At 34.6% G+C, this 20,143-nt stretch overlaps 1 protein-coding gene and 1 long non-coding RNA gene across 7 annotated transcripts in view; one reads left to right on the top strand and one right to left on the bottom strand.

Annotated features, from left to right (window-relative positions):
* SYT1 (synaptotagmin 1) overlaps positions 1-20,143 on the bottom strand; it is a 1,262,805-nt gene that overhangs the window by 659,147 nt on the left and 583,515 nt on the right. The gene's annotated exons all lie outside the window — the stretch shown is intronic.
* LOC143690229 (uncharacterized) overlaps positions 8,985-20,143 on the top strand; it is a 42,338-nt gene continuing 31,179 nt past the window's right edge. Inside the window, exon 1 of the long non-coding RNA XR_013179048.1 lies at positions 8,985-9,091. This is a non-coding gene — a long non-coding RNA (uncharacterized LOC143690229). The remainder of the gene's footprint in view (positions 9,092-20,143) is intronic.

Here is a 20,143-nt window from a genome sequence, read left to right as displayed (position 1 = left end):
GATGCAAATATTAAAAGTAGACAATTTAAACTGAATATGTATACTAACAAAAAACAGATGCCAAAATCAATACACACTTTCCCAAAACTACAAGTGTCAAGTAACAGAGTATCAAAGATGCTACTATAATACTACTATTATAATACTAGAAGATGAGCTTCGTGAGAGGAGTGACTTTTGGATTTTTTGTCTCTCCCGTTAACTAGTACCTTCACAGCAACCCACAAAAATGCCTGGAATATAACAGATATTCGGTAAATAGTTGCTGAATGGAGGAATGACTCATTCTAAAGGAAAACAGGTTATAAATTTGACACAAAATTGAAGAATCATTTGTTGTAGTTGAATTTTTCAAAATATCACCCTAAGTTTGGGCCGATCTATAAGAAAAAATAAATGCATCAATGAAAGTTTTAAGAATGCAATTATTATCATTTATAACATTCCTTTGCAAACATCTTTATTTCCTTCATCTTTTTATGTATTCATCCGGAACAATTACAACCTTGGCATTATATATGAATTTTTTAAATGAATGTTGACTAGATACTGCATAAGGAGTGAAAACATAAATAATACAATGAACAAGTGGATTTATATGAATATTTCACTTTATAGGGAAAGACTATATAATTTTACAAATATTTAAAAGCCTACTTATATATTAGACTACATAGAACACTTTAATAAATTCCTTAAAGTCAAATCTGTGCATGCATACTCTCCAACTACAGTGTAACAAACTAGAAAGTAACGGAAACATTCTCAAGTTCTTATTGTTTTACATGAGAAATCAAAATGATATATTTGAAAACACTGATGCAATGATAATAAAAATATAAATGATCCACAAAAAAGTTCCTTGTATTGGGAACTAGTTCACAGACTTAAACTATTGTACCTTATAATTAAGAAAGAAAATAAGAGAATAACCATTCCATTCAAACTTCTATGAAATAAAGCACAAATTAAGGGAGAAGGATGAAGACTTTCACTAACTTTATTCACATTTGTATTCATATGTTTTTTTCAATATCCGTTCATGATTTTTGTAATTATGAGAGCAACATATAATAGTCAGATAAATAAATATATGAGAACACTTTTCATTTATTTTACTAGTGTTTTAGAACCATTGTTCCACAAAGCATTCTTTACAGCGTATTTATAGACATGTTTTTGTGTGGGTGAGAGAACTGTCAATGTTGAAGTATATTTTAAAAACACTAGCTTAAAGAAAAATAAACAAATAAATTTTAAAAAGATTCTAGAACTTCTCAGAATAGGAAGACAAATATATACATATTGTAGTTTTCCAATTCGCCTTTTATAGCATACAAATTTGTATTATCAGGAATATATAGCATACTCATTAACAATTCCTGAATCTAATATCTAAAAAAAAAAACATTTTGAGGAATGCAATTCTATGCTGACACATTGAAAAACCTTTATTAAATTGGTAGTTTTCTAGGAAAATGTAAAAGAATAAAACTGACAACAAGAAAAAGAATAATACAGACCAATTCAATAGAATAAAAAAAAAGGTAGTTAAAGAATTATGTTCAAAGCAGGCAATGTCCCCAGTTAATTTAATGAATAACTTTTTCAACCACTTTAGATGAAAAGTCCATGCAATGTTCAAGGGATTTAAAGTATAGTTTGTTTTCCAATTAATGTTATGAATCTCGCTTATCACTGATACCAAAACCTATTTAGGGCATACAAATAAAATTTATATACTAATTTCACTTAGAGATACCAATACCAAATAAAATATCCAGCAATATAGTAAAAAGAATTTACTTGATAAAGTAGGGTTATCATACATTCAAAGATTGCTTATCTTTCATAAAATATATTCATATAATTCATCTTTTCAATGAGCAGAGGAAAAATGGTTCAGCAAATGCATTTATGTAATCAAAGCAGAAACAATATAAACTGTAATGGTAGATTATAACTCCTGTCTCTACCCTATGTCTTATCTAGTCACTATATCATGACAAACTGTTTTCTAGTCTGCTTTGAAAATGATTTATATTTGTAATTCTGAATATGAAATCATTTGAAGAAAACTGTTTTATAGGAAGGTGCAGATGAAATGGTTGATGAAAATCTTATTTCTGTTACTAAAATCCTCCATTCTCTTTTTTATCTGAACTTTTTATGGTACTTCTAACTTGGAGTGTCATTTAATTTTGCTCATAAACTATACTAATTCATAATCAAGTGAAATAGGTAGGAAAATATCTTTCCCTCTACCAAGAACAAACATGGAGATATAAAATAGTGAAATTAATATAATCATTCCTGCTTCCCAATGCAAACTTATTGGGAAGTTATATCCATAATTATACTAGGGATCATGACCAAAGAAACGTGGGAATCAATTTTTTTTGTTCTACCAAAATGGTGGCTTTTAGGTTTAGAGTTAATGAAACGCAAACTTTTCTCTAATATTCCATCTCAGTTATGTAGGAGATGAATTTTATTCACTTTAAAATACATCAAAGGCATGTTATCTAAGGAATCATAAGAGTCAATATAAAGTTCACACTATGCAAATATGCTCTTATATCTGGGAACGCAAAAGCTGTAAAGTTCCTGTTGAGATTAGCATAGTCCCAACATTTCAGAGTCTAAAGAAAGCTAGGAAGCGAGAAAACTGAGCTATAACAAATATCAGAAAGGTCAAGTATAAGCCTTGATCCAGTATTTTTCTGGAAGATTACTGCTCTTAAATCTCCAATTTGGCCAATCAGCACACTGGTAAGGGAATGTCTGTCATTGCTAGGAATGGATTTTTGTTTCCAACATAGGAGGTTGCTATTTAGGATTGCGGTGTTTTACTTCTTAATTCATTCATTCATCCATTCTTTCATTCATTCAATCAGTCAGTCAATCAGGAAGTCTTAAATTTACATGATAAATTTATCCACTGAAGAAAGAATGAATACAATTGAAAATGAAAAATAAGTTGAAGTGTACAGGCACCATGAATCATATGTAATATAAAGGACAAAATACTGCAGATCAAGGATAGCACACTACACTATCTTTTTATGATAACATATAATATTTGTGAATATAATTCTGTTGAAATGGATAAATGGTATAAAGGAAAGAACACTGTTCCCAAGAGCCATAAGATGTAATTATGTAACTTGAGCAAACTGCATCCTTGTTTTTAGAATAAAGGTGCTATCCAAGGACATTCTGAAATGTGGTACCTTCATGATACTTAGTCAGACCAATTTCTCCAGCCGTCAGGAAGCATATAAAAATCACTAACTATTTTCCTAAACATCTAGGTTTTTCAGCATTTGGGTATGGTTTTGTTTTGCTTTTTAGCATATGGATACCACTTACATTATTTACTAGGATTCTCATAACCGCATCCTTGGCTCCTTTTACATGTGAAAAATCTTTATTATCTTAGGATGGCAAACTCTTGTACAGATATATGGAAGGCCAATACGCATAAGGAAAGGTACTTTAACATCCTTAGCCATCAGAAGTATCATACCTTACCAAGCAATAAATGCAAAATGAAGCAATGCTCAGGTACAATTTTACTCTATTAAATAAACAAATTAAAATGTATGCTTATATAATAAGGGGCACTGCTGATGATACTGGTGAGAGACTGCTACACTCATATAACGGGGTGATGTACATTGGGATGTAGTTTGTGATTTATCAGTCTTACTCTTGGGAATGTATTTTAAAATACTAACTCACTAGGTAATCTATAGCTTTAAACACTTTTATTGCAGTTAATAATAGCAAAAAAAAGGAAATAACTCAACGCTCTATAAAAGACTCATTAAGTTAATTAGAGATTATCAATTTAATAAATTATCAATTTTATGATGCAGACATGACAAAAAACAATTGCACTAACTGTTTGATAATATGAATTGTACTTACCATGTAATTTTCAATTTAAAACCAAAAAGTAAATTGCGCATAAAATTTGATTACAACATATTTTAAAACATATTTCTATGGACATGAAGTCAATCAAGATAAGCAGAGGATAAACTCTGAAAGTATACATGTGTATTTATTTGTGTAATTTTTTTTTTTTTACCAAAAGACATTTCTTTTGTAAAACAAAATTTGTGTGTTTGTGTGTAAAGTGCCAGATTCTGTGTTCAGGAACAGGTATATATAAAACAGTCACGTTCTTTGCCTTCCAGAAGCTCTCTAAGTGCAGGGAACACGGAGGCCTGTAAGCAGAATGCTACAGAGAAAACATGAAAAAATGCACAGTCGCTACATTGAAGGGATGGTTTTATGCTCATATTACTTTCTTTATGACTATTCAACAATAAATAGACAATTAAATTTTTTCTAATGCAACTTTGCTTTCACATTAAATTTTAAACTCTCAACCCTGACATTCAAGGATCGGTATCATCTGTAGCTTTTTCTCTTCAATCTTACTTGACACCTTACCCTACCGAAACTCATTATTCTACCTTATGTGCCCTATTTACTTATTTGCAAAATAACTTTCATGAATGCTTATCCCAGCAATTTTGCTCAGGAAAATCTAGATCCATGGACTAAATCCAGCCCACTGCCTGTTTTCATTTTTTAAAAAGTTTATAGTTTTATCAAAACTCATTTATTTATGTATTGTCTATAGTTGCCTTTGAGCTACAGAGGTAAAGATGAGTAGTTGTGACAGAGACCATCTGTTCCACAATGCCAGTATTTGCTATCTTGCCTTTTACAGAAAATGTTTGCGGAGTCTATCCTAGACTGTTGTTCAAAGGCTGCAATGTTCTCTTTACTTGTAATGATCCTCCACTTCTCCTCCTTCCACTGTAAAAGCAAATATCACAAAATTCTGAGAAGGGAATTATTACTAATTGAAAATCTACTCTGCCAAGATCCATACTAGACTCATTACTCAATTATCACAATAGTATGATTTAAATTTTATCATCACCCCATTCAATAGTTGAGCAAATTGATTACCCAGAAAGGTTAAATAGTTTACTCAAGTTAACACAGTCAGTGTGGAAAATGACTTAGAACCTAATCTGCTTTGCCAATAGCCCTGATTTCTCTGCATTTTACATATTTTGTATTTTTTAGCCTTCCTAAATTATATTCCCTTGAAAATTCCCTTATTATTTATTGTCTTTTCACACACCATAGTTTAACTATGCTTCCTCAGCTATGTTTGTATGTATGTTCCGTTACTCCACTTAGAGTGTAATTCATTGGGGACAATGTACTAAATCTTCACCTTCCCTATCATAACACTGTACAAAGAGGATCTGTGTTGATGAAATAATAAAATTTATTAAGTTGATTAATTGATTAGCTTTCCTCCCTGACAGAGTCTGAATATGCAAATTCTCTCTATTTTTTGCATATGGAAGATTGTTCTGGTGCAAATGTGACTAAAGGATTTCTCTTAATTTGTTTAATAGTAGCACAGTGAGGAGACTAATTCACTTCCAAGTAAAGGACTTAATATGTGTTATAAGTTTGATTTCTCTTTGGGTAAATGAATTCTAGAATACATGGATGATATCAGAAGTCAAAACTCCCAAGGAGCCTTCTTTTGTCCTTTATCTTAACTTACATTATTTCACTTTCTTCTGTATTCTTCTCTAGCATCATCACTTCTAAGTTCTATGCCCTGTTGGTTTCTCTGAACTCATCTTATTCGAAATATAGAAACAGCTTTAACAAGATATTTGTGGTAAGAGGCTTCTGAAGTACAACAAAAATAGACCATGATTAGTTTATTCTAAAGTAGCCAGAGTTTTCCATCCACTACAAGTACTAATGTTAATGCTACCACCTTGAGGCATGAGTCATTGTAGGAATTCTAAAACATTTCCATAAATGTTTTTACAATTTCATCAGGAGGTAGAGAATAATCCTTTCTTCTTTGGCTATGGACTTAGTTTAGCGACTTGTTTCTAGTGAATGGAATGTACTATATGCCTTCTGAGAGTTTGTCCTACAAATTGATACCACTTCCATCAAGCTTTCTTGCTTGGGGTGCATACCCTTAGAAACCAGCCCCCATAATGTGAGAAAGCCCAAGACATACAGAGAGGACACATGTACATGTTTCTCTGGCAGCCCTTTTGAGGTCTCAGTGAAAAAGAAGGATCCACCACCAGAAATGCTAGTAAAAAATAACTCTGACAAATTTGGAATAGAGTGGAACTGCCTCAATTTGATAAAGAATATGTACAAAACAACAACAACCCTATAGTTAAGATCATACTCAATGATACTCAGAAACTGTAGGTTTTCCCCCTAAATTGGAACAAGTCAAAATGTCCTCCATCCTCTCTCAATTCCTAGGAAGGGGGTAAGCCCTTTGATCATTAGGATATCCTAAGAAAAGAAGAGAAAGGAAAACAGAAAAAAGCTATACATATTGGAAAGGGCTCTATTCACAGATGGCATGAATTCTATGTAGAAAACCCCAAAACATTGACGAGAAAATTTCTGGAATTAAGTGAGTATATGAAAGTCACAGGATACAAGGCTAATACACAATACAATCTATTTCTTATTTCCAGCAGTGAGGAATTAAAATTTAAAATAAAAAAACGCCATTTTTCAGTAGCATAAAATGTAATATTTTATAAATTTAAGAAAATATGTAGGGAACCTATATGTGGAAAACTACAAAATGCTGATAAAAAAAGATTAAAAAATTAATGGAGATATTTCATGTTCATGGGTTAGAAATTCAAGTGTTAAGATATCACCTTTTTCCAACTTGAACTATAGATTTGATGGATTCCCAATCAAATTTTCAGCAGCTATTTTGTAGATGTTGACAACCTAATTCTAAAGTTGTTAGGAAAGGAAAATGACCTAAATTAGATGATACGAGATAGAAGAAGGAAACAGATGGAAGACATATAAACCAAAAAAGTTACACTAATACAGACTGTATGGTATTGGTGAAAGAATAGACACATAGATCAATGGATAGAATGCAGAGCCCAGGGATAGACATGCACCAATACAGCCAATTGATCTTTGATAAAGGTGCAAAGGCAATTCAATAGAGAAATAACAGACTTTCCAACAAGTTGTGTTGGAACAACTGGAGGCCCATAAGCAAAAAAAAATTAACCTAAATGCAAACTTTTATACCTCACACATAATTAACTCAAAATTGATCATATACCTAAATGTAAAATTCAAAACTATAAAACTTTATGAAGAAAATAAGGGACAAAAACTACAGAATCTTTGGTTTGGTGATAAGTTTGAAACACAACACCAATATCACAATCCACGAAAGAAAAAATTGATGTTGGATTTTATTCAAATTAAAAACTTCTGTTCTGCAAAAGACACAGAGGGAGAATGAAAAGACAAGCCACAGACTGGAATAAAATGTTTGCAAAACATATATCTGATAAAGAACCTTTAAAAATTATTAAAACTCAAAAGTAAAAACACAAATAGCACAATAAAAAAATGGGCAAAATATAAGAACAGACATCTCACCAGGAACGTTTAAAAGATAGCAGTTTAAGAATATGTAGACAAGAGGTTCAACATCATTTGTTATTGGAGAATTGCAAAGTAAAAATAGGAATTAAATACCACTATATATCTATTGCCCAAATCACTGGAAATGCAAATTACTGGTAAGGACATGGAACAACAGAAACTCTCATTCCTTGTGGTGGGAATGCAAAATAGTGTAACTACTTTGGAAGACAATTTGGCAGTTTCTTCCAAAGTTGATCATAGCCTTGCCATACAGTATTGTAACTGTAACCATGCATTTAGCAAATGATTTCAAAACTTATGTCCTCACATAATTTGCTCATATTTATAGCAGCTTTATTTTTAATTGCCAAAAATTGAGAGCAACCCAACCAAGAGGTCCTTTAATAGATGAGTGCATAAACAAACTGTGGTGCATTTATACAATGAAATAGTATTTAATAAAAAGAAATGAGCTATAAAGCCACGCAAAGACATAAATGAATCTTAAATGCATGTTGTTAAGTGAAATAAGTCAGTCTGAAAAGCTACACACACACACACACAAACACACACACACACACACACACACACAAAGGATGGGGCTGCAACAAAAAAGGATGGGGGCTGCAAAGATAGGTCAATGGTAGAATTCTTGCCTGCCATGTGGGAGATGTGGATTCGAGTCCTAGTCCATGCACTTCCCCAAAAAAACAAAACAAACAAAGAAGCAACCAAAAAAAAATTTCAACAAATGGTGCTGCAATAACGGGATTATCACATGGAAAAATAATGAAATGTGGCCCTGCCATAATAGCATGCATACACAAAAAGCTACATGCAATGTGATTCCAGTTATACAATATGTGGAAAAGCAAAGCTAGAGAGGGTAAACAGATTATTGTGAGGGAGGTTGTCTAGATGAAGCATGGGAGATTTTTTTACGGTGGCAAAACCATTCTTATGATGCTGTTATGGTGACTACAAGACATTAAGCATTTGTCAAACTCATAGAACTTTACAGTGCAGGGAGTGAACTTTAACACATGAAAAATTTTAAGAAGTCATTTAGGAGGTCTGAGGATCTCAGGATAGAATGCTGAATGTGACAAAAGCATCTAGCTGTATTACAAATATACAAAACAAATCACTGAATGAGGTGGGGGATTAAGATGCTGACCTAAGTCATTTGGAAAATTACTTAGGGAAACTGCCATATATCTATAATGGAAGTGAAAAATTAAGTAAATGTAAGGGGATGGGTGACAAACAATTGTTTCCATGGAGATGTGACTCACCCAATTGTATGTGGTAACTTTTGATTAGATGGTTTCCATGGAAACATGCTTCTCCCCATTCAAAGTGGAATTGTTTACTGGAACCCTTCAAGAGGGAATCATTTCCAAAAAACTTCAGTGCCCATGCAGCCAGAGACCTTTGGAGAAGAAGAAAAATGCCACCCCCCCACCCCACCCACAGGAGCTTCGTGAAAACAAGAAGCCTGGTGAGAAAGCTAGCAGACATCACCATGTTCGCCATGTGCCTTCTCACTTGAGAGAGAAACCCTGAACTCCATCAGCCTTCTTGAACCAAGGTATCTTTCCCTGGATGCCTTAGATTGGACATTTCTATAGCCTTGCTTTAATTAGAACATTTTCACAGCCTTAGAATATGTAAACTTGCAATTCAATAAATTTCCCTTTTTTAAAAGCCCTTCCATTTCTGGTATATCACATGCTGGCAGCTCACAAACTAGGACAACATCCTAAACACAAACCATAGTTTTTCTAGGACCTTATTAAGTGTTTCTCAAAATTTCATGGGTGCTCACAATTTTTATATAACCTGCCACTTTCATTGCACCAAATATTTGTCTAATATACTTGGAAAGAATGATTCTGGATTCTGCCCACATACCTTTTATTCTTATAGATATTTGAGTGTTTATTCTATACCAGACAGTTTTTAAGTACGTTACATGTATTTATATTTACTCATATCAAGAATCATCAAGATACATATTATTATTACCACCATTTTCAGGTGAGGAAAAAGGCTTATAGCCAATCATTAAGGTCACATAGCCTGAGCATTAGAGTCAGGATTTAAACCCAGTTTTACATGAGACTGCTGCTCTGATTCACAGTGCCTTGCCTCTTATTTCAATAGTCTCAAATACACAGTTTAGTATATTTGCTACCAGTCAGTCCAATATAAACATAGGGCTAGCTGTGTTTCACTGCAACACAGAGCCTGAGGAAATCATTCTGACATTTTCAAACTTTAGTGAAGTTCCAGGCTCCAGATTTTGATTTGGTACACTCAGAAAATTACACACTGTATCTGTTCGAGGGTGGCACAACTGAATTGGAAGAGCAGGGACTAGAATCTTGCAATAGCCTGGGGGAGAACATTTCTGAGAAAATCTGACAGAGGAGACGATGACCGTTTGAGCTAAGCAGGAGCTGATTGTGGAATCCTTGCCTTCCAGTCCCTCTTGTCATTTCTATTTTGCAATACCCTGATGGTTCCACCAGAATTATGTAAACCTCATGGCCTTATTGGTGTCATTAAGCAAACCAGATGTCACAGGATGCATACTGTCCTTAAATAAATTCTCTTGGTTACTTAATTTAACAGAATGTTTCTGGGGAAGTAGAAACTTTTTATCATTACTAAAAAAAAGTTTAAATATAGTGAAAGAACCCTTCCCAAATGTACTGAATTACATGTATAATCAATGTTAAATGTGTGTACTGCACAGAAGCATTAAGGTTTCATAACACCTCAAAACTTGAAATGTGTGTTTGTTTGAGGTAGATTTACTTCTTTCACGTTACACAAGTTTACAGAAAAGAAAAGAAAAGAAAAGAAAACAAAACAAAACACTAAATCATTGATTCCAGAGACATGAAATCCCATTTTAGAGGCAATTACTTTTCTATTTCTCACATTAAAATAATGTTTGGCACCTTATCTTTCTACATACTTTCTGAAATATCACTTCAATGCATACATGCTTCATTTTTAGTATAAAATCACTATTTTAAAAGCATTTGCACAGCCATATAGCTGTGATCTCATTTTAATAAGCATATCTAGATTTATATTTGGCATTCCTGTATCAAACTATAGTAAATTTTACTTTTCATTAATGTCTCCATTATCATATTGAGTTGCTTAAATATACTAGTTGCTATGTGTCCATCTTTGTAAATAAAGCTCTTGTAGACAACGTGCATACCTTAACGGAGAATTTAACATTTGTGATATCTGTAGGTTTAACCATGCAGCAAAGAGGCATTTTTGTTTTTGCTGCAAATTTCAAAATCAGTTATCCAAAGTGACAAAGGATGACTTTTTTTTAAATTTGCTAACCATGATTCCCAACTTTGGGGATGCTTCAGAACACCTGTGGGATTTCTTAAAAATGTAGATACTACTTCCCCTTTTGAGAACAAAAGAGGTGGAGGCTGGGATATTTGTACGTTACTCTTAGGTGATCCTGTAGCACATGAAATTTTAGATCCATTGCACTGTTAGATTTTTCAAATTATGTGTCTTCTCAGATACTTTGAGTTTTTACCTGCACTTTCATTATATTTTTTGATAAATTAATGCGAATACTAAATTCTATGAGCTCTCTTAGAAAACCTTTGTCTAAGAACAAAACTTTTAATGTGATCCTATCTAGACAATCAGGATAGTTAGTCATGCAAAAGTAATGCATAGAAGGAAAGCGACTGACAAAATTAATAGGGAGAATTTTTATTAAAATTATTATTCTATTGTCTAAATTGATGACAACATGTAATTTTCTTCTTCTTAGCCCTCACTATAATTTGCTTCATTTGGTTCACTAAGAGGAAAGTTATATTTTTCTGTGATCATTGTAGCAACTTCAAAAGAGGTGCTTTCATGTGTTAAACATTTCATAATGCCAACCAAAAGGCACCTAAGCAATGAGAAGAAAACAAAAGGTTAATTTCCATTATGATAAATACTTTATTTGTGACCACTTGAGTGATCTTACTCAGGTCATACGGAGTATACAAAATATCCTCCTCCTACACATGCTAACCTGTTGTTATAGAGATAGCTTGCTAAAATGTTCCAGTCCTTAAAATAGATACTTCAAAGATCAGACTCAGAACTCAGAATTCATAGTCTCAACTTGCTTGTGAAACAAGTTCTATGAAAAGAACCCTTGCTGTAATTTTTTTTTTTTTTTTGAGATTTTGGTATCACTTTGGCACTGGTATGATGTTCAACAAATTTTTTCTTTATCCCTCAATTCTGGGATTTTAAAGGACTGAGGATAATAAATTTCCCATAAAGAGAAAATTGATTTATGAATCCATAAATTTCTTGAGAAGAAGGATATTTCTTTCTCTTCTGAGTCTGACCATCATCCTCAGCTTCAAACCCATGTGGTTCTCAATTGCCCATAAAATGAAATTGACGTTCCATTACATGGCATATATCTCTCCATAATCCCACTTCTCCCTCTTTCTCCAGCTCCATCTTCTAGCATTTTTGCCTCTACTAGAAGCAAGGTCAGCACTAAACGGCTTGTAGCTCCAAGCATATTACTTGAATATATTTTCTTCTTTCTCTCTCTTCTCCTGGTACTCCTACTATACTTATATTGGCAAGCTTGGGGCCCACAGTTCTTGAGGCTCTGTTCATTTTCATTACACTTTTTTCTTTCTATTCCTCAGACTGGATGATACCAACTACTTGTTTTCAAGTTCACTGAATCTTTCTTCTCTATAATCAAATCCGCTCTTGAGCCCTTCTAGGGTGTTTTCATTTCAGTTATTGTGCTGTTTAGCTTCAGAATTTTTATTTGGTACCTTTTTATAATTTCTATCTCTTTATTGATATTTTCTGTCTCCTTACTAGTGTCCTTTAGTACCTTAGATATGCTTCCTTTTAGCTCTTTCAACCTATTTTAAATAGCTTTTTATTTAAAAAAAAATAGATTTAAAGTATTTGTCCAGTAAGTCCAACCAATGGTCTCCTCAAAGATAGTTCCTTAATAACATCACATAGTTGCATATTCATCATTTCTTAGTACATTTGCATCGATTTAGAAAAAGAAATAAAAAGACAACGGAAAAAGAAATAAAATGATAATAGAGAAAAAAAAACTATACGTACCATACCCTTTACCCCTCGCTTTCATTTACCACTATTTCAAACTGAATTTATTTTAACATTTGTAAGAATTACTGATTATATATGTAGAATGGAATGATTTCTAAATGTTTTGTTTGTTAATTTTTTTTTTTTGCAGCTTCATTCAGTGTTTTAACATAATTACATTACAATTAGGTATCATTGTGCTGTCCATTTTTGAGTTTTTGTATCTAGTCCTGTTGCACAGTCTGTATCCCTTCAGCTCCAACTACCCACCATCTTACCCTGTTTCTAACTCCTGCTGGTCTCTGTTACCATGACATATTCCAAATTTATTCTCGAATGTCGGTTCACATCAGTGGGACCATACAGTATTTGTCCTTTAGTTTATGGCTAGTCTCACTCAGCATAATGTTCTCTAGGTTCATCCATGTTATTACATGCTTCATAAGTTTATCTTGTCTTAAAGCTGCATAATATTCCATTGTATGTATATACCACAGTTTGTTTAGCCACTCGTCTGTTGATGGACATTTTGGCTGTTTCCATCTCTTTGCAATTGTAAATAATGCTGCTACAAACATTGGTGAGCAAATGTCCGTTTGTGTCTTTGTCCTTAAGTCCTTTGAGTAGATACCTAGCAATGGTATTGCTGGGTCATATGGCAATTCTATATTCAGTTTTTTGAGGAACCGCCAAATTGCCTTCCACAGTGGTTGCACCATTTGACATTCCCACCAACAGTGGATAAGTGTGCCTCTTTCTCCGCATCCTCTCCAGCACTTGTCATTTTCTGTTTTGTTGATAATGGCCATTCTGGTGGGTGTGAGATGATATCTCATTGTGGTTTTAATTTGCATTTCTCTAATGGCCAGGGACATTGAGCATCTCTTCATGTGCCTTTTGGCCATTTGTATTTCCTCCTCTGAGAGGTGTCTGTTCAAGTCTTTTTCCCATTTTGTAATTGGGTTGGCTGTCTTTTTGTTGTTGAGTTGAACAATCTCTTTATAAATTCTGGATACTAGACCTTTATCTGATATGTCGTTTCCAAATATTGTCTCCCATTGTGTAGGCTGTCATTCTACTTTCTTGATGAAGTTCTTTGATGCACAAAAGTGTTTAATTTTGAGGAGTTCCCATTTATTTATTTATTTCTTCAGTGCTCTTGCTTTAGGTTTAAGGTCCATAAAACCGCCTCCAATTGTAAGATTCATAAGATATCTCCCTACATTTTCCTCTAACTGTTTTATGGTCTTAGACGTAATGTTTAGATCTTTGATCCATTTTGAGTTAACTTTTGTATAGGGTGTGAGATACGGGTCCTCTTTCATTCTTTTGCATATGGATATCCAGTTCTCTAGGCACCATTTATTGAAGAGACTGTTCTGTCCCAGGTGAGTTGGCTTGACTGCCTTATCAAAGATCAAATGTCCATAGATGAGAGGGTCTATATCTGAGCACTCTATTCGATTCCATTGGTCGATATATCTATCTTTATGCCAATACCATGCTGTTTTGACCACTGTGGCTTCATAATATGCCTTAAAGTCTGGCAGTGTGAGACCTCCAGCTTCGTTTTTTTTCCTCAAGATACTTTTAGCAATTTGGGGCACCCTGCCCTTCCAGATAAATTTGCTTATTGGTTTTTCTATTTCTGAAAAATAAGTTGTTGGGATTTTGATTGGTATTGCATTGAATCTGTATATCAATTTAGGTAGGATTGACATCTTAACTATATTTAGTCTTCCAATCCGTGAACACGGTATGCCCTTCCATCTATTTAGCTCTTCTGTGATTTCTTTTAATAGTTTTTTGTAGTTTTCTTTGTATAGGTTTTTTGTCTCTTTAGTTAAATTTATTCCTAGGTATTTTATTCTTTTAGTTGCAAATGTAAATGGAATTCTTTTCTTATTTCTCCCTCAGCTTGTTCATTGCTCGTGTATAGAAATGCTACAGATTTTTGAATGTTGATCTTGTAACCTGCTACTTTGCTGTACTCATTTACTAGCTCTAGTAGTTTTGCTGTGGATTTTTCTGGGTTTTCGACATATAGTGTCATATCATCTGCAAACAGTTATAGTTTTACTTCTTCCTTTCCAATTTTGATGCCTTGTATTTCTTTTTCTTGTCTAATTGCTCTGGCTAGAACCTCCAACATGATGTTGAATAATAGTGGTGATAATGGACATCCTTGTCTTGTTCCTGATCTTAGGGGGAAAGTTTTCAATTTTTCCCCATTGAGGATGATATTAGCTGTGGGTTTTTCATATATTCCCCTTATCATTTTAAGGAAGTTCCCTTGTATTCCTATCCTTTGAAGTGTTTTCAACAGGAAAGGATGTTGAATCTTGTCAAATGCCTTCTCTGCATCAATTGAGATGATCATGTGATTTTTCTGCTTTGATTTGTTGATATGGTGTATTACATTAATTGATTTTCTTATGTTGAACCATCCTTGCATACCTGGGATGAATCCTACTTGTTCGTGATGTATAATTCTTTTAATGTGTTGCTGGATTCGATTTGCTAGAATTTTGTTGAGGATTTTTGCATCTATATTCATTAGAGAGATTGGTCTGTAGTTTTCTTTTTTTGTAATATCTTTGCCTGGTTTTGGTATGAGGGTGATGTTGGCTTCATAGAATGAATTAGGTAGCTTTCCCTCCACTTTGATTTTTTTGAAGAGTTTGAGGAGAGTTGGTAGTAATTCTTTCTGGAATGTTTGGTAGAATTCACATGTGTAGCCTTCTGGTCCTGGACTTTTCTTTTTAGGAAGCTTTTGAATGACTGATTCAATTTCTTTACTTGTGATTGGTTTGTTGAGGTCATCTATTTCTTCTTGAGTCAAAGTTGGTTGTTCATGCCTTTCCAGGAACCTGTCCATTTCCTCTAAATTGTTGTATTTATTAGCGTAAAGTTGTTCATAGTATCCTGTTATTACCTCCTTTATTTCTGTGAGGTCAGTGGTTATGTCTCCTCTTCCATTTCTGATGTTATTTATTTGCATCCTCTCTCTTCTTCTTTTTGTCAATCTTGCTAAGGGCCCATCAATCTTATTGATTTTCTCATAGAACCAACTTCTGGTCTTATTGATTTTCTCTATTGTTTTCATGTTTTCAATTTCATTTATTTCTGCTCTAATCTTTGTTATTTCTTTCCTTTTGCTTGCTTTGGGGTCAGTTTGCTGTTCTTTCTCCAGTTCTTCCAAGTGGACAGTTAATTCCTGCATTTTTGCCATTTCTTCTTTTCTGATATAGGCATTTAGGGCAATAAATTTCCCTCTTAGCACTGCCTTTGCTGCGTCCCATAGGTTTTGCTATGTTGTGTTTTCGTTTTCATTTGCCTCGAGATATTTACTAATTTCTCTTGCAATTTCTTCTTCGACCCACTGGTTGTTTAAGAGTGTGTTGTTGAGCCTCCATGTATTTGTGAATTTTCTGGCACTCCGCCTATTATTGATTTCCAACTTCATTCTTTTATGATCCGAGAAAGTGTTGTGTATGATTTCAATCTTTTTAAATTTGTTGAGACTTGCTTTGTGACCCAGCATATGGTCTATCTTTGAGAATGATCCATGAGCACTTGAGAAAAAGGTGTATCCTGCTGTTGTGGGGTGTAATGTCCTATAAATGTCTGTTAAGTCTAGCTCATTTATTGTAATATTCAAATTCTCTATTTCTTTATTGATCCTCTGTCTAGATGTTCTGTCCATTGATGTGAGTGGTGAATTGAAGTCTCCAACTATTATGGTATATGTGTCTATTTCCATTTTCAGTGTTTGCAGTGTATTCCTCACGTATTTTGTGGCATTCTGGTTCGGTGCATAAATATTTATCATTGTTATGTCTTCTTGTTTAATTGTTCCTTTTATTAGTAGATAGTGTCCTTCTTTGTCTCTTTTAACTGTTTTACATTTGAAGTCTAATTTGTTGGATATTAGTATAGCTACTCCTGCTCTTTTCTGGTTGTTATTTGCATGAAATATCTTTCCCCAACCTTTCACTTTCAACCTATGTTTATCTTTGGGTCTAAGATATGTTTCCTGTAGACAGCATATAAAAGGATCCTGTTTTTTAATCCATTCTGTCAGTCTATGTCTTTTGATTGGGGAATTCAATCCATTAACATTTAGTGTTATTACTGTTTGGATAATATTTTCCTCTAACATTTTGCCTTTGGTATTATATATATCATATCTGATTTTCCTTCTTTCTACACTCTTCTCCATACCTCTCTCTTCTGTCTTTTCGTATCTGACTAGTGCTCCCTTTAGTATTTCTTGCAGAGCTGGTCTCTTGGTCACAAATTCTCTCAGTGACTTTTTGTCTGAGAATGTTTTAATTTCTCCCTCATTTTTGAAGGACAATTTTGCTGGATATAGAATTCTTGGATAGCAGTTTTTCTCTTTTAGTAATTTAAATGTATCATCCCACTGTCTTCTAGCTTCCATGGTTTCTGCTGAGAAATCTACACATAGTCTTATTGGGTTTCCCTTGTATGTGATGGATTGTTTTTCTCTTGCTGCTTTCAAGATCCTTTCTTTCTATTTGACCTCTGACATTCTAACTAGTAAGTGTCTTGGAGAATGCCTATTTGGATCTATTCTCTTTGGGGTGCGCTGCACTTCTTGGATCTGTAATTTTAGGTCTTTCATAAGAGTTGGGAAATTTTCAGTGATAATTTCTTCCATTAGTTTTTTTCCTCCTTTTCCCTTCTCTTCTCCTTCTGGGACACCCACAACACGTATATTTGTGCGCTTCATATTGTCATTCAGTTCCCTGATCCCCTGCTCAAATTTTTCCATTCTTTTCCCTATAGTTTTTGTTTCTTTTTGGAATTCAGGTGTTCCATCCTCCAGTTCACTAATTCTAGCTTCTGTCTCTTGAAATCTATCATTGTAGGTATCCATTGTTTTATCCATCTTTTCTAGTTTGTCCTGCACTCCCATAAGTTCTGTGATTTGTTTTTTCAGATTTTCTATTTCTTCTTTTTGTTCAGCCCATGTCTTCTTCATGTTCTCCCTCAATTTATTGATTTGGTTTTTGAAGAGGTTTTCCATTTCTGTTCGTATATTCAGCATTAGTTGTTCAGTTCCTGTATCTCATTTGAACTATTGGTTTGTTCCTTTGACTGGGCCATATCTTCAATTTTCCGAGTGTGATCCATTATTTTCTGCTGGCGTCTGGGCATTTAATCAGATTTCCCTGGGTGTGGGACCCAGCAGGTTGAAAGATTTTTCTGTGAAATCTCTGGGCTCTGTTTTTCTTATCCTGCCCAGTAGGTGGCGCTCATGGCACTCGTCTGTCTGCGGGTCCCACCAGTAAAAGATGCTGTGGCTCCTTTAACTTTGGAAAACTCTTGCTGTGTGGGAGGGTCACCAGCCGAAGCGGCTTGGGGGAGTGCTGATCCGGATCTCCCAGCCGGCTGCTGCAGTTTGGGGGAGTGCCAATCCGAATCTCCCAGCTGGCTCAGGATGCCAAGTGTGGCGGGGGGGCACCGGCTGCCGCGACTTGGGGGAGTGCCTATCCAACATTCCCAGCCAGACCAGGAAGCCACGTGTGTGGAAGGGACCCCGGTCGCCGGTCTCCGCGGCTTGGGGGACCTCCAATCCAATTCTCCCAGCCGGCCGGGGAGCCGTGCGTGGGGAGGGGACACCAGTTGCCACGACTTGAGGAGACTGCCTGTCCAATTCTCCCAGCCGGCCCGGCCTGGGGAAGCGCGCGCCCGCTGCTGATTCTCCCTGCTGGTTCAGCCCTTCCAGAATGGGGTACGCTGTGTTTTTGGTCTCTGTCGTGGCTCCGGGAGCTGTTCTGTACCGTTTCTATTTCTTTACTAGCTGTTCTGGAGGAGGAACTAAGACCTGCGCGTCTTACTAAGCTGCCATCTTCTCCGGAAGTCGTGTTAATTTTTTTTAATGAATAAAAAAAAAAAAAGATAGTTCCTATTTATCATTTTTTTCCCTATTTATGGGCCATACATTTTTATGGCTTTTAATGTCTCATATTTTGTTATTGAAAATTGGACATTTAAAATAATATATTGATGCAAGTCTGCAAACCAGTTTTTCCCTTCTCCCTAGAGTTTGTTGTTATTGCTGCTTTTTGTAGTTGGTGTTTATTTAGTGAGTGACTCTGCTGAGCTAATGTTGTAGTCTGCATTCTTTTTTGTGTATGGACACTGAAGTCACTAAGCAGTTATCTAAGTAGTCTTCTGATGTCTGGGACCAATAGATCTCCCATTCTTTGCTGAAGGAAGGACACACCTTCAAAACTCAGACAAGAAGGTGACAACTCTGCCTTCACCTTCACATCTTACTGTCATAGAGCCTTCTCAAGTCTTTCTTGAGCATTTACATAACCTTTGGATGCACACAGCACTGCATAAGAAAATGGTTTTTTAGATTCCCAGAATGCTGTCATAGCTTTTCAAAGACCCGATGGAAATATCATTCCCAGCTTCTTTTAAGCTTTTTATTAGTCTATTGTTTGGACCAACAATGTTATCCATCACCTTAGTAGGCTGTGAAGTTAAAATACTTGCCTATAAGGGTTCTCAGCTTTCCTCCCACCACCATATACAAATGCCTGGGAAAGGATTTTCACACTGGGGATGATCTAAGTCAGGTCAAATACAGACAGTCTACAATAGGGTCTTCCAGGAACTCATGAAAGAGGTAAAATTCCAAATCATTTGGAATGGAACTTTGAAGTAGCTCATTTGTTGTCCCTGAGGTGGCTGCCATGCTGTACCAGGCATGCAGACAGTAATTTTCCAAAGCTACCATATACATGGAGAGTAAGGGTGAGACTACGGAAAATTAAAAACACACAAGGGTCACTTGGTGGGGATGTTCATACCAAGATCCAGCACTTTTTCTAGAAAATAAAAATGATTGTTGAAAAAAAATGGTTAGTTTCTAGAGTTCTAGAAAAGTTTCTGATAATTTTTGCCATTTTTTTGTTGTTATTTTTTATAGAACAGAGAATTTTCAGAGATCCTTATTCTGCAATTTTCATGGATATCACATTTTATCAGTTTCTGTGTCCTGAATTTTGACCCACTGTTGCTAGGTACATATATGTTCAGGACTATTATGCCTCCTTGGAGAATTTACTTCTTTATCATTATAAAATGACATTCATTATCCTTGATAATTTTCTCTGTTCTGAAGTCTGCTTTGTCTGAAATTAATAAAGCTATTCTAGATTTCTTTTGATTAGTGTGAGCATTGTATATATTTTTCCTTCCTTTTACTTTTAACCTGAGTCTTTATACTTAAATTGAGTTTCTATAGGCCAAATAGTGTTTGGTTTTATATTTTTATCCACTCTGAATATTGATATAGTTGGGTTAATATCTACCATGTTTGTACTGTTTTGTATTCATTGCCTTTTTTTTTTTTTTGAAAACTAAACATGTTGTAACAGGAATTTGTCAGTGAAATAAGCCCTTAAAGTGATGATTTATTGTGATCTGGCTAAGAGTTGGGCTATGTTCAATGTTT

This window comes from Tamandua tetradactyla, chromosome 7 (assembly GCF_023851605.1).
Source record: "Tamandua tetradactyla isolate mTamTet1 chromosome 7, mTamTet1.pri, whole genome shotgun sequence".
Taxonomy (NCBI): Eukaryota; Metazoa; Chordata; class Mammalia; order Pilosa; family Myrmecophagidae; genus Tamandua; species Tamandua tetradactyla.
This window is presented reverse-complemented; position numbering and strand designations above follow the sequence as displayed.